At 39.0% G+C, this 11519-nt stretch overlaps 1 long non-coding RNA gene across 1 annotated transcript; it reads right to left on the minus strand.

Moving 5' to 3' along the window:
- Window positions 1–650: 650 nt before the first annotated feature.
- Window positions 651–8991, minus strand: LOC137481859 (uncharacterized). Its single transcript, XR_011003730.1, has 2 exons — window positions 8798–8991; window positions 651–1942 (listed from the first exon to the last, which is right to left on the minus strand). It is a non-coding gene; the product is annotated as an uncharacterized lncRNA (long non-coding RNA).
- Between the last annotated feature and the right edge of the window lie 2528 nt (window positions 8992–11519).

The following is an 11519-nucleotide window of genomic DNA, read 5'->3' on the forward strand; positions in this document are numbered from 1 at the left end:
GTGAGCTCAGTGTGGGAGATGCAGGTGAAGCATCTGCAGAAAATCTCACATCTTTCTGAAGAGGGAGGGTTCTGATGAAAAATTAATGTCTCCCTGATGCAGATCCTAAGAGATACTAATTCTGGCCTTGTTTTAAAACCAGAAGGTTAAAGCTTAGAAACCAGAGAATTTTCCAGAAGATATGGACCTGAAAAAGTAAAGCAAATTAAAGTTTCTTATTTATACATTTTACTTATTTCTCATGGTATTTTTGTAGATTTCCCTAGCCTTATAAACTTGAAGGAAAGGTGCAATTTTATGGTAATTATATGACTGACTTACTAATTTGGAAATACATGCATTGCACACAACACATCAGCCATTCACGTTAGGAAGGTGGATGTGTTCCAGAGGTAGTATGAATAAATTGTTACCTGCAGTTGCCCTGGTAACTCCTAATTTGTCACTGCATAACAGATTTGTGTTTAAATAGCTAGAAAACTTACCTTGAGGCTGCTACAAAAACACACAAATGTCATTTGCTTTTACTTATCGAATTGCATACACGTACATGTGTGCACATATGGACATATTTAATAGGAAAGATGCTTTCCCAGCTTAATTTTATCTTTGTTACAGCTATGTAGCTTCAGGCTGTCATCAAGGAAAGAAAGCATCTTCTCAGGCAAAGGAAAGAAAACCTTGTTCTTGTTCTGGAAGAGAAGTCCTCCAGAACCAGCCGTTCTCCTCTTCAAACACCAGCTTTGGAATAGCAGTCTTTAAGATTCCACTTCACTGGTCTCCTTTAGGTGTTAGGAAGAAAATATAAAGCAAATGTAAGATTTTTAAAATCTTATTTATCCCAGTTCTGATAGAAAATCAGAATGATTCAACACAGCTATTAAATGAAGTCAATGGTTTGATACTTATCACTCACTGACAGTGAATAAGACTTTTTTAAACATTTGTTTCATGGTTTAAAATAAACAAGAACAGATAAGACTCATTTAAAATACATATACACCTCCTTATTAAAAAAAAAATCCACCACCTTTAAAGTTGCTTCTTTCAATGCTTCTTAACAGAAAAACTCAAAAGCGAGAAAATGTTTTCATCAAATTTAACAAATAAAAAAGAACCTAATTTTAATCCAGCGACAATCTCAAAGTCTAACAATGAGGTAAAGCATCCATAATTCTATTTAACTCTGCTTGATGTGAAGGTTTTATTTTGTGATCATTTTAGTGCATAAACCCTGATGAATAATGGAATTTTAGAAAAAGAACCCCTATTGAGCCAAGCTTCATTGACATCTGACTGGTAGTCTAAGAGCCTGCAGAGAGGGTCCAAAGCAATGCATCACAGCCTCCCAGCAGGTCATTAAGGCATTACCCAATTAGAAAGCAAGGCTACGGAGCGACATTGTTCACAGCAGAGCAAACATAATTGATTTTTATTTCAACAGGGGGGAGAACCTCCTTACTAAAGAGCTTTAGCATAATTTCTTATTTAGGAGAGGTTTAAAGAGATTTGTGCTGGAGTATTTAATTCCAAACCCTGGGACAGTCTCTGGCAATGTGTATAAATTAAGGGGCAGTTGACTTCACTCATTCATATTCAAAGTAGAGACTCACTTGTTGCTCAAAAGTAGCATGAAGATTTCTGAGCTCTGGCATCCAACACCAGCTGTGTAGGGGCACAGTGCTTGGACCCTCCAAACCTTTATCCAGTTCATGTAGCTATCAGCAAGCCAGTTTCCTGCTTTAAGGCTCCTCTCCAAGCACTTTAACATGCTAATACACTGTGTGTAGGCCACAGCTCTTCAAGAGCACCATCCAGATGGAATTTGCTCCCAAGACATCTTCATCATCCTCCATCTCCTCCTCATCCTATTCTTTCCCCACTGGTTATTTTTAATCCCACTGTTCACAGGCACCACTGGATGGGAATATTCAGCGACAGCCTGTAGCAAGAAAGGCTCCTAATGAACGGCAGCTTGGATTTTCCCAATTTACACTATTACAGTAACACAGGGAAAATGTTAGCCCTGTTATCTCCCATCTCCTGTTATATCTGAGTAACATGATGCCGCTTTTCATTGCAAGCCATGCAAATTAAAAAAATAAAAAGGTCCTATTGCAAGCACCACACTCCATCTTTGAAAGCAATCAAATCATAAATTCTACAATAAATGTTTGTTTTAATTTATTAACACTCAGTGCTTCAATGGCAACAAATAACTTTTGAAGAGAGATGGTTTTTTTTCCAGTCTTTGCATTTAAGGTCCACTGGAGAACAGATAGCTGGAAAATGCGATAAAATCCTCACTTTTTATGAGGCCCAAAGCAACACAACTGAAGTTCTTACTGGAAATATTTGTAGATTACTATCTCCAAACTATGTATACAGTAGACTTGAAAAAAATTGCTTTCCTCTATTAGTTTTACTTCAGTGTGCCAAATGAAACACTTAAAAAATTCAAAGGACTTCCAAGCTGCAATGGTAAAAGTCCATTCCCAGCTTCATACTCTGGGTCTGTACATAAGAATCATGTGACTCATCAGTCTCTAATTTTCTATTTTCCAGCATGTTTCTGACAAAAACAATAATTTTCAACTTGACTTATGCCTTAAACACACTTTTAAAAAAAATTCTTATTTAAAGAAAACAGGGAAAAAAATTTACATGGCACTTTAACTGCAAAGCCTGCCAGCAGCACAGTGACAATTTTATTCCAATTGGTTGTTCACAAGCCTACTTCTGTCTCATGTAAGCACTCTCCTGAAATAGAAGGAAAGCAAAGATATGGAGTAAATAATTTTTATAAACACTTACATACTCAGATATATCACAAACCTAGCAGCAGCAAGGGCAATTTAGCAGTTGTTTGTCTTACCACGGCACTTAGGAGCCCCAGGCACAGATTGCCACCCCTTGTGTTCCTCACAATGCCAACACACATCAAAGCAGCAATCCCTGACCTGAAAAATCCTCCTGTAAAAATTTATACCCAAGACCAGCTGTTTATGAGTTTGTCCATATATTCGCAATTCTGTGTCCCTTTTTTAATGTTAGGTGCAAAATCAATTTTTTCCTGTTGTGCAGATCAACACAGGTATAAAATTTCAGCAGCAGCAGCCATATATTTACTGTGCCTGCTGCTCAGTCAGGTACCAGCAGAGTTAGGAAGTTTTTCTGAGGGCTGCCAGGGCACACCCAGTGCCCATTTCACAAAAGACCATAATTTTCTCTTCCTTTTGAGTCAGAAGGACTATGACTAGAATCTTCTTCCATGGACATTTTACCACAGATAAATTTACTGTCAGTTGGCATTCAGTTATTCAAATCCACACATTCTTAACTGACTAAAGGATCATTGCTTCCACCACATCAATGCTTGAAAAAAACATTTAAATTAATTGTGGGAAAAAAATCAGTGCACAAAGCAGTGTAGTCATTTTTGTTAGTTACTACTACAGACAAATCTCCTGCACCCCAAACTCTTTTAGCTGTAGCTAAAATTCCTGGGAAATTATCTTAACTCACAAAGACATTCCCACCAGAAGACCTGGTAAAAAGCTGCAAAAAGCCATCATTAAACACACAGTTTTCTAAGAAATTAGCTAGATCCACAAACACACAAAAGGATTAAGCTGATCCTCACTTCGAAAACAAATCATCTGAGCCAGTGGTTCTCTACCCTTCTCCATTTGTGAACATCTAAATGTTTTCTAGCTGTAACACAGACCCAGTACCATCCAGCAATAATAACCTCTCTTTTTCTTAGGCTTGTTAATACTGTCACGTATGTCTTGAAAACAGTCACTGACAAAGAGGGGATTTTAGCCCCAAGCTGGGCTATCATATTGACCAAATATCTTGAAAGCATGTTGGAGGAAGGTAAAAGCTTTGAACTCTCTGAGCTCCTCACACACAGCCATGCCTTTCCTCTGCACAGGCTGCACAACTGCAGCAGCAAAGCTTCAGGGGTGCACTGTGCAGCCAGGAAATGTGGAAGAACAGGATCACATGCTGAAAGCCAGACACGGGTAGAGGAAAATGCCCTTTCCAGCTTTAAGAAGGATAAGTGGAATGGCTTGCATCTGGAATTAATAGGCCTCTTGACTTAATGAAAATAGGCAATGCCTGTTTTGCATGCTAGGTTAGAGTGTTTTGATTTGTAATGAGAAAAGAAAGTGTAGAATATATTGTACACGTTCTCCCACAGGTGTGTGATGTGTGGGCTGGAAAAAAATGGGCTAATTTTAGAACTTTCACCTTGTTAAATGTTTCTGGAGTTTAACTTTGTAATAGGAGACATGCTGATATTACGGTCCTTGAGCATTCCTCACCAGTGAGAAAACAGAGGGAAATAGTCTGAAAATTCAGTGCTTAAAATGATAACTATAAATTATACTGTAACTTCAGGCCTTTAAAAATGCTTATTTTACTGGAGGATGTTGACCAAGGCTGTGTTTTTCTCTAAGGAAGAAATGCTGCAGCTCACCACAGTAAATCTGCATGCTAGCACTTAAGTACATGAATAACCATTACTTAGTCTATAAAATTTTTCTGTAATATTCAGTAAATTGTGTGCTGTTGAGATTTTAAAAATAAATCTTGGAAAACTGTTCAAATTATTTGATTTTACATTTTACATAGTATGCTTTATTTCACCTTGTGTAACCTTCATTTACATGGGCATGGCTGGCTGCATGTTCAATGCTGAACATGAATGCACACTGTATGTACTGTGTTTGTATCTATACTAATTGAGAGACTAATTTTCAGGGAGAAAAGAGCATGAAGAGTCACTTGAACATAAAATAGCCTTAAGGACATAAATAATGGGACAACACGGAAAATATCTCCTAAACAGAAGCTTAGTTTTTCTTTAGTGTCCTTCAAAATACAAAACCAAAATATCAAATGAACCAGCAAGGTAATTGACACAAAAAAATGATGTCACCAGGTTTCAGGTCATGGGCTTAATCAATGTTACATAGACCAACTCAATGTTTTGGGTTCAAACATTTATCCAGCCCCTTGACAGCTGCATTCACAGATACCTGTGAAAAGATACCCAGAGATTCGTTTACCTCTTCAGTGTTTTGTGGTTAAAATCTTGGTGCTGAACTACTCAAACTTCGCAGATTTAGGAGGTACAAAGTGTCCAACAGTTTTATACAGAGCAAGAAACACAAAGCAATATTGACTATTTAACTCCACGTTTAGAAAGGGCGCGGATAACGAGGGGCAGTCACGCAATCCGAGCAGTAATAAAGCGGAAAAAGCACTCTTTTCTTTAGCTCAGTACAGTACAATCAAAGAGGAGATATATGTCACCAAGCAGCACTTCTGATCATGCAGTCAAGTCCCTTTAAATGGTACAATAAGGTCAGTCCTGCAGCCCCATGGAAAGCAGATGGCACAGCAATGACCCAGGGCCTGCGCGCGTTTGAACCCGCGGTGCCACGTCCAAAGTTCACTGATGTCACATCTGTCATGTGCCCCGGCACTAAACGAGGCCCATAAAAAACATCAGCCATGAAAGTGGTCAGGACTCAGATGGGGCCTTTCCTGTGAATGAAGATAGTCAAGAACCGATTTGCCTAAAATCGTTTCAAGCCTAAGGAGTTCATGGAAAAAGGCCAGACTTTACCAGAGCATTTGTCAGAAAATGGTGCACCACTCTGAGTATCTAATTCAATTATGTATTACGTATTAGAGAAAATTTTATCTAAAAGAGGAAGACAGAGAAAGCAATGCAGAAAACATATTTTTTCCAAATATCTGGTTCTTGCTAATTTTTCCCATTAGTTTTGCAACTTTTCCTTTCAAATGGTTACATTAACTATATAAATTATATAAACATTTTAATAATTTACCACTGTAAAGAGGTAGTCATAAACAATCATTTTGATTTGCACAACATTTTTTATTTTATGCTTTCCATAAGCCCCCAGAAGTTTCAGGGACAATACTTGGGGGAAATAAATTTTAACAAACTAAGAGCTGTGAAGAATATTACATATTTTTTGACTTTTAGGACCAGGGAGCAAGTTATGCCCATCTGCTGAGAAATTCACCATGTCCCTGAGAGGTTTCTCATTTACACCCCAAGAAGTGTTGAAAAAATATCTTTAATCTATAAATACCTAAAAAGACATTCAGAAAACTTGCTACTGTGTCTGGGCAATTTACTGCTCATATATTTCAATAAATTATTCATCAGGATTTATTTTCCATAGCTAACTATCACACATAAATTACTGATAAATGCTAGTGAAATCTGACAGCTGAAAACATCTGTCCTCCCATGCTTATACATCTTAATTTTCTTTCAGTTTGCCTTTATTTCTCAAAACTAACTATGCCAAACAGCTTAAGGATAGAGTATATTTGATTGATGTCATGCAAACCAGAGCTGCATGGCACACTATACACTTAGAAAGGATACAGAACATTGTTCCCAAGGCTGGAATCATCTCAGTAAGAGCACCAGATCTTTATGCCTATGGCTAACAAATTTATCTTCTGAAATAAATGTATCTTTTGGACTTGGATCAATGCATGCCTTAATTAAAATCATGTTTCTGTATAAGCATCTAGCAAGAACACATGAAGGCCCTATTTAAATTGGAAGAGAACAGTATAAACCAGTTAGGCTTTTAAAACTAACTGCTTCCAGGTGCAGAGAGAGTGGAAGTTTAGTGCTGTTTCCAACTTGATGCTTGGATGCCTTTGTTCTTGAAAGTGTAAGGTTTCTCTCATTCTCAGTTTTATGACTGCAGGTTTCTATGTTGCATAACACCCTATAATAGAGCACCAAAGGGCTTAGTTTTATTGTTTTGTTTCACTTTATTGACTGCATGTTTTATTCAACTAATATGTGCCATGGAGGCAGGCAGTAACATCTCAATTACCACGCCAGGGCTCTTCCTTCTCTGTAAATGACCAGCTTCAATCTGCACTTTATTATATTCACATGCAGGTGTTAAAAGGCGAGAGAGGAGGGGTGCGGGAAGATGGAGTTGAAACAGACCTTTTAAAGCATTACAACTGGAAGGACTTTTTTTCCCAGGTAATCCTCTAAAGCTAAGCACATTTCAATAATATGATATTCAGGCTGTGGCAAGCCACCAAGCACCAGCAACTATTGCATAGCAATGGGTGTGAGAAAGTTCAAATCTAAATAGAAACTCCTCCAGAGTTTGATCAGAGCTGGATCTGGCATTCCACTTTACTCATTTTTACTATTGTGCATCCCTGCTGGAGAGCCAAAGAGACTTTGGCAATGCAACAAGTATACAAGCAAGAATTTGGCACTTCCTACAGCTTATTCAATGTCCTGAATATTAAAGCTTGTTTTACTAAGAAGGGGAATGCTGAACAGGATGACATTAGGAGTCTTCATGGTTTCTTTTTTAATGCCACTGGATTTTTTCATTCCCACAAGATTCCCAGAAGGGCAAAGAGACAGACCAGCCTAACATTAGAGACAGATAAAATGTTTTCATTTTAATCAAAACTATGCTGATCTGGCAGGGCAATGGGTGTGAGTTTGAGGGATCAGAGGGGAGAAAATGAGAAAAAAGTAATCTGGAACTTCATTAATAATAGAGAAACAGGGCAATTCTTTGCAGGTGGAGATGTAATTGAAGTGAGTCAAAAAATTCTCCCTTATTTTATCTGAAGAACACCAACTCTAATAATGCAGCAGCGTCAATCAGTTCAGCACACAAGCCCAAGTCCTGCTAATGGACTTGAAAGTTTGATGTCTGTTTTTCTGGCCATTGATAAATAAGATACCAACAATTAGATAGGATAAATAAGATACAACTAGATAACTATATGATAAATAAGATAACAACTAGATATGATAAATAAGATACCAACAACAAGATATGAACAGCTATCACAAATCACCATCCCCAGAACCAGCAGACACTGAATACTGAATGCTGTGAGGAGCAGCCCTTTGCCTTCCCATAGGAAGTGCCTGTGAGCCAGGAATGGATTGCTCCTGTGAAGGCAGATACTGTGGCATTTTGTAGCTCCAGACAAGGAAATAATCTTTACAGTGTTTCAGAGATTATTAATAAATACTTTACTTCAGTTGAATTGTCTATACTGCATTGTGAGCCTTCTGGAAAATCCTGATAATTTCATCTTGTGTTTATAAAGAACCCAAATATTCAATATCTAGCTCAGTTAGAGGCAGCTGGAAACAGCTAGATGTATTCACAGTGATACTTTGGGCCAATTTGACAACAATGAGAAAGAATGATTTCTTTTTAGCCTGGTATAAAGGGTAGCTTATTGCACAGACCTTTCCCTGTCTTCAAAGGGCAAAACCCTGGCTCAGCTTTTTCACATTTCTCCCACATCCTGATTTAGTATTAAAAGCAAAGCCATACAGCTCAGCCCAATGCCAACATTAATCCCCTATATAAGGCACTTGAAGACGATTGCTCTACTCACTGACTACACCCAGAGAATTTACTGGGTGGGGAAAGAAACACTTGGCAGATCAATCCTGCAAGATGTGTGTGTTTCCTGCAAGGTGCTACCATCCTATGGTGACACCAGGTATCAACATTTGGGCTGACACCTCCCAGGATCTGAGTATTCCCTGGTGCTTTTACCCTGGCTCACCAACCAGCCCAGAGCTGATCCCTAAGTCTGAGTGGAAATTAGATGGGAAACTTTCCTGACTCCTAACAGCTCCAATTTGTTATGTCATACTGAGCTTGAGAAATTTTCCACCTTGCAATTCCTTCTTTCTTTAGCTCATATCCAGTATTTGGACAAGTACCTGTGGTGGCAGCTCTGTGATCAGAACCATCCAGCTCCAGGTGTAGAATAAGCTGCCTGACCCCAGAAGGGATGGTTTAAAATTGCTTTTAGCATCAGGCTGAAAGCCACTCCTTCCTTTAGGATGCAGATTCCTAAATCTGTCAGAGAAAAGAAAAAGGGAGCAGGCTGCAAAGTTCTGATAGGACCAGGCATGGGCCAGCAGCTGCTCTGGTGGTCCATGGGCAGAATGTGTGGGGTGAGCAGCCAGGAGAGGTGCAGTGTGGCAAGCACATTTCCCTCTCTCTCAGGATTTTTCATAAAGGTGCACAGAGAGAAAGAAAGAGAAAACAATTTCTATTTCTGCTCCTTGTTTTTCCTATGTGGAATGTGCTTGGAGAATTGTTTAGCTGGGGTGATTGCTTGACTGGATTCTGGTGAGAATTGTTTGAGTCTGGTGGCCAATCAGATCCACCTGTGCCTGGACTCTGGAGAACAGGGTCACCAGTTGGTAGTAGTTACATTTGGTAGTTAGAGAAAGTAGCATGTAGTTTTAGTATCCTCCTTTGTATAGTATATTAAAGTATTATAGCATAATTTAATAAAGAAATCATGCAGCCTTCTGACATGGAGTTGGACATCATCATTTCTTCCCACTGGGTTCGCCTGCATTTTACGACAGTGCAGCAGCACTGGGACCCAGCACAGGGTGGGCCTGATCCCCCAAGCCCTGCCCAAGACAGCTGCACAGATCCCGTTAGATATTTTTGTTATTTATGATTATTTATTGAGCATCAGCAGCAAGCCTGGGACTGCACAAGGGACAAAGAGAGAGAATCCCTTCCCAAAAATAGAAACAATCAGGCTCTGTGTGGGAACCTTGAAATCCACCCAAATTAAAAGGCTTCAGCCTCCAGGCTGTTAATTCAGCACATATCAGGAGCAATAAATTCATTTGGAAAAAGTTCCAGAAATCAGGGAAAGTTTGGTCGCTGACAGTTTGCACTGAACTAGAAGTTAGAAGTCAAAGACCAAAAAGTAAATACATTTTACCTGCAATCCTCCAGTTTCCTTTTTTGCCAAAATATATTAAAACACAGTCAATACCTTTGATATGCTGATATAATTTCTTCCATGACTTTTATGGCCACATAGTGTCTTTGACAGCTGGGCTCGATGCTTTCCTGACATAAATCAGTGTCACAACACTAAAGCCAATGTAACTGCATAGAATGAAAGCACAGAATTATATGGACCTCCATGTGTAATTATTTTCTAAATAAGGAACAGGATAGAAGAACAGGGCTTAATGATCCAACACAATTATTTCCCGCTGAAAGAAAAAAACTATCATTCTGATTGTACATAGTACATCTTAAATTATTGTTATTGAACTTCCATGTTAAATCCCCAGTAATCTGAGTTCTGCTCTGTGGTGAAAACTGTATTGCAGCTCTGCTACTGATAACATCATAAATACAGCATTATAATAACTAATGCTGCCCTCCTATGACACACTGCAAATTAAGAACATTATTAACAAAACCTGATGTGGATATATATTTCAAGTCTTGCTAGATGAAAATATATTTTCTCCCTGTTTTACTCCCTTGACTATATCACAAAAACACCATTTTTCAGCTCTGTACAACCATACTGTGTGCTTTCAATAATATACTAAATGAAAAACCTGTTACTGTCTGTGGGGATTGACTCTGTGTGGACCCCGGGTGCCCACTAAAGCCACACTGTCACTCCCCTCCTCAGCTCCACAGGGGAGAGAAAATACAACTAAAGGCTCCTGGGCTGACACAAGAACAGGGAGATCACTCCACAATTACCATCATAACCAAGATGGACTCAACATGAGGAAAAAATAATTTAATTTATTACTAATCAAATCAGAGTAGTATATGAGAAATAAACAAAATCATAAAGTCACCTTCCCCCATCCCTCCCTTCTGGCAGAAGCCACTCCTGTAGCCCCCCACCACAAAAGCATACAGACCAAACACATTCCACCCCTCAGCTCTGTAAAATATTAAGAATTACCACTGAAATCCACAGTCATCACACAACCTTCACTCAAATCAACAAAAAAGAATGTCCTACACCAAAATCAAAATGATGTAGCACAGAATGAAAGTGGGCAAGTGACACACAACTCATCCCTCCACGACAATTAGAACAGCAACAACTCCCCATAACCATTCTGCTCTTTAAAATTGTTTACTGGTTGTTTTGCCTGTTATCTCTCCCAAATTCTGCCCTTATCTTGGTCCATGATCCTTCTGCTCTATTTTCTGTCCCCTGTCCAGCTGAGGAGGGGAGTGATAGAGCAGCTCTGGTGGATACCTGCCATCCAGCCAGGGCCAGCCCACCACATGTACCCTATCCTTACACTACAGTAAATCTCTTAAACAGCCACAGTGTTCACTATATAGGGTATGATTTGGAAACACAAAAAAACTTTGTTAATACTCCTCTCTAAATGGTGACTTCTTTATGTGGGTTTCATGAAGCAAATCTACCTTTAAACACAAAAAGTTGCAGTGTGTGTTCAGTGAGCCTCTGGCTTCTGCCAGAAGAAGCTCTTCAAGTCAGTTGCATGGAAAAGAAAAAAGGCAAAAGCCACAGAGCCTGAGCCCCCATGCCACCATAGCCCACATGCAGCTGTAGTGTGAATGAATATTAAACCTGAATTTCTTTAAGAGTCAACAAGGCACACAACACATACCAGGGGA

This window comes from Anomalospiza imberbis, chromosome 13 (assembly GCF_031753505.1).
Source record: "Anomalospiza imberbis isolate Cuckoo-Finch-1a 21T00152 chromosome 13, ASM3175350v1, whole genome shotgun sequence".
NCBI lineage: Eukaryota > Metazoa > Chordata > Aves > Passeriformes > Viduidae > Anomalospiza > Anomalospiza imberbis.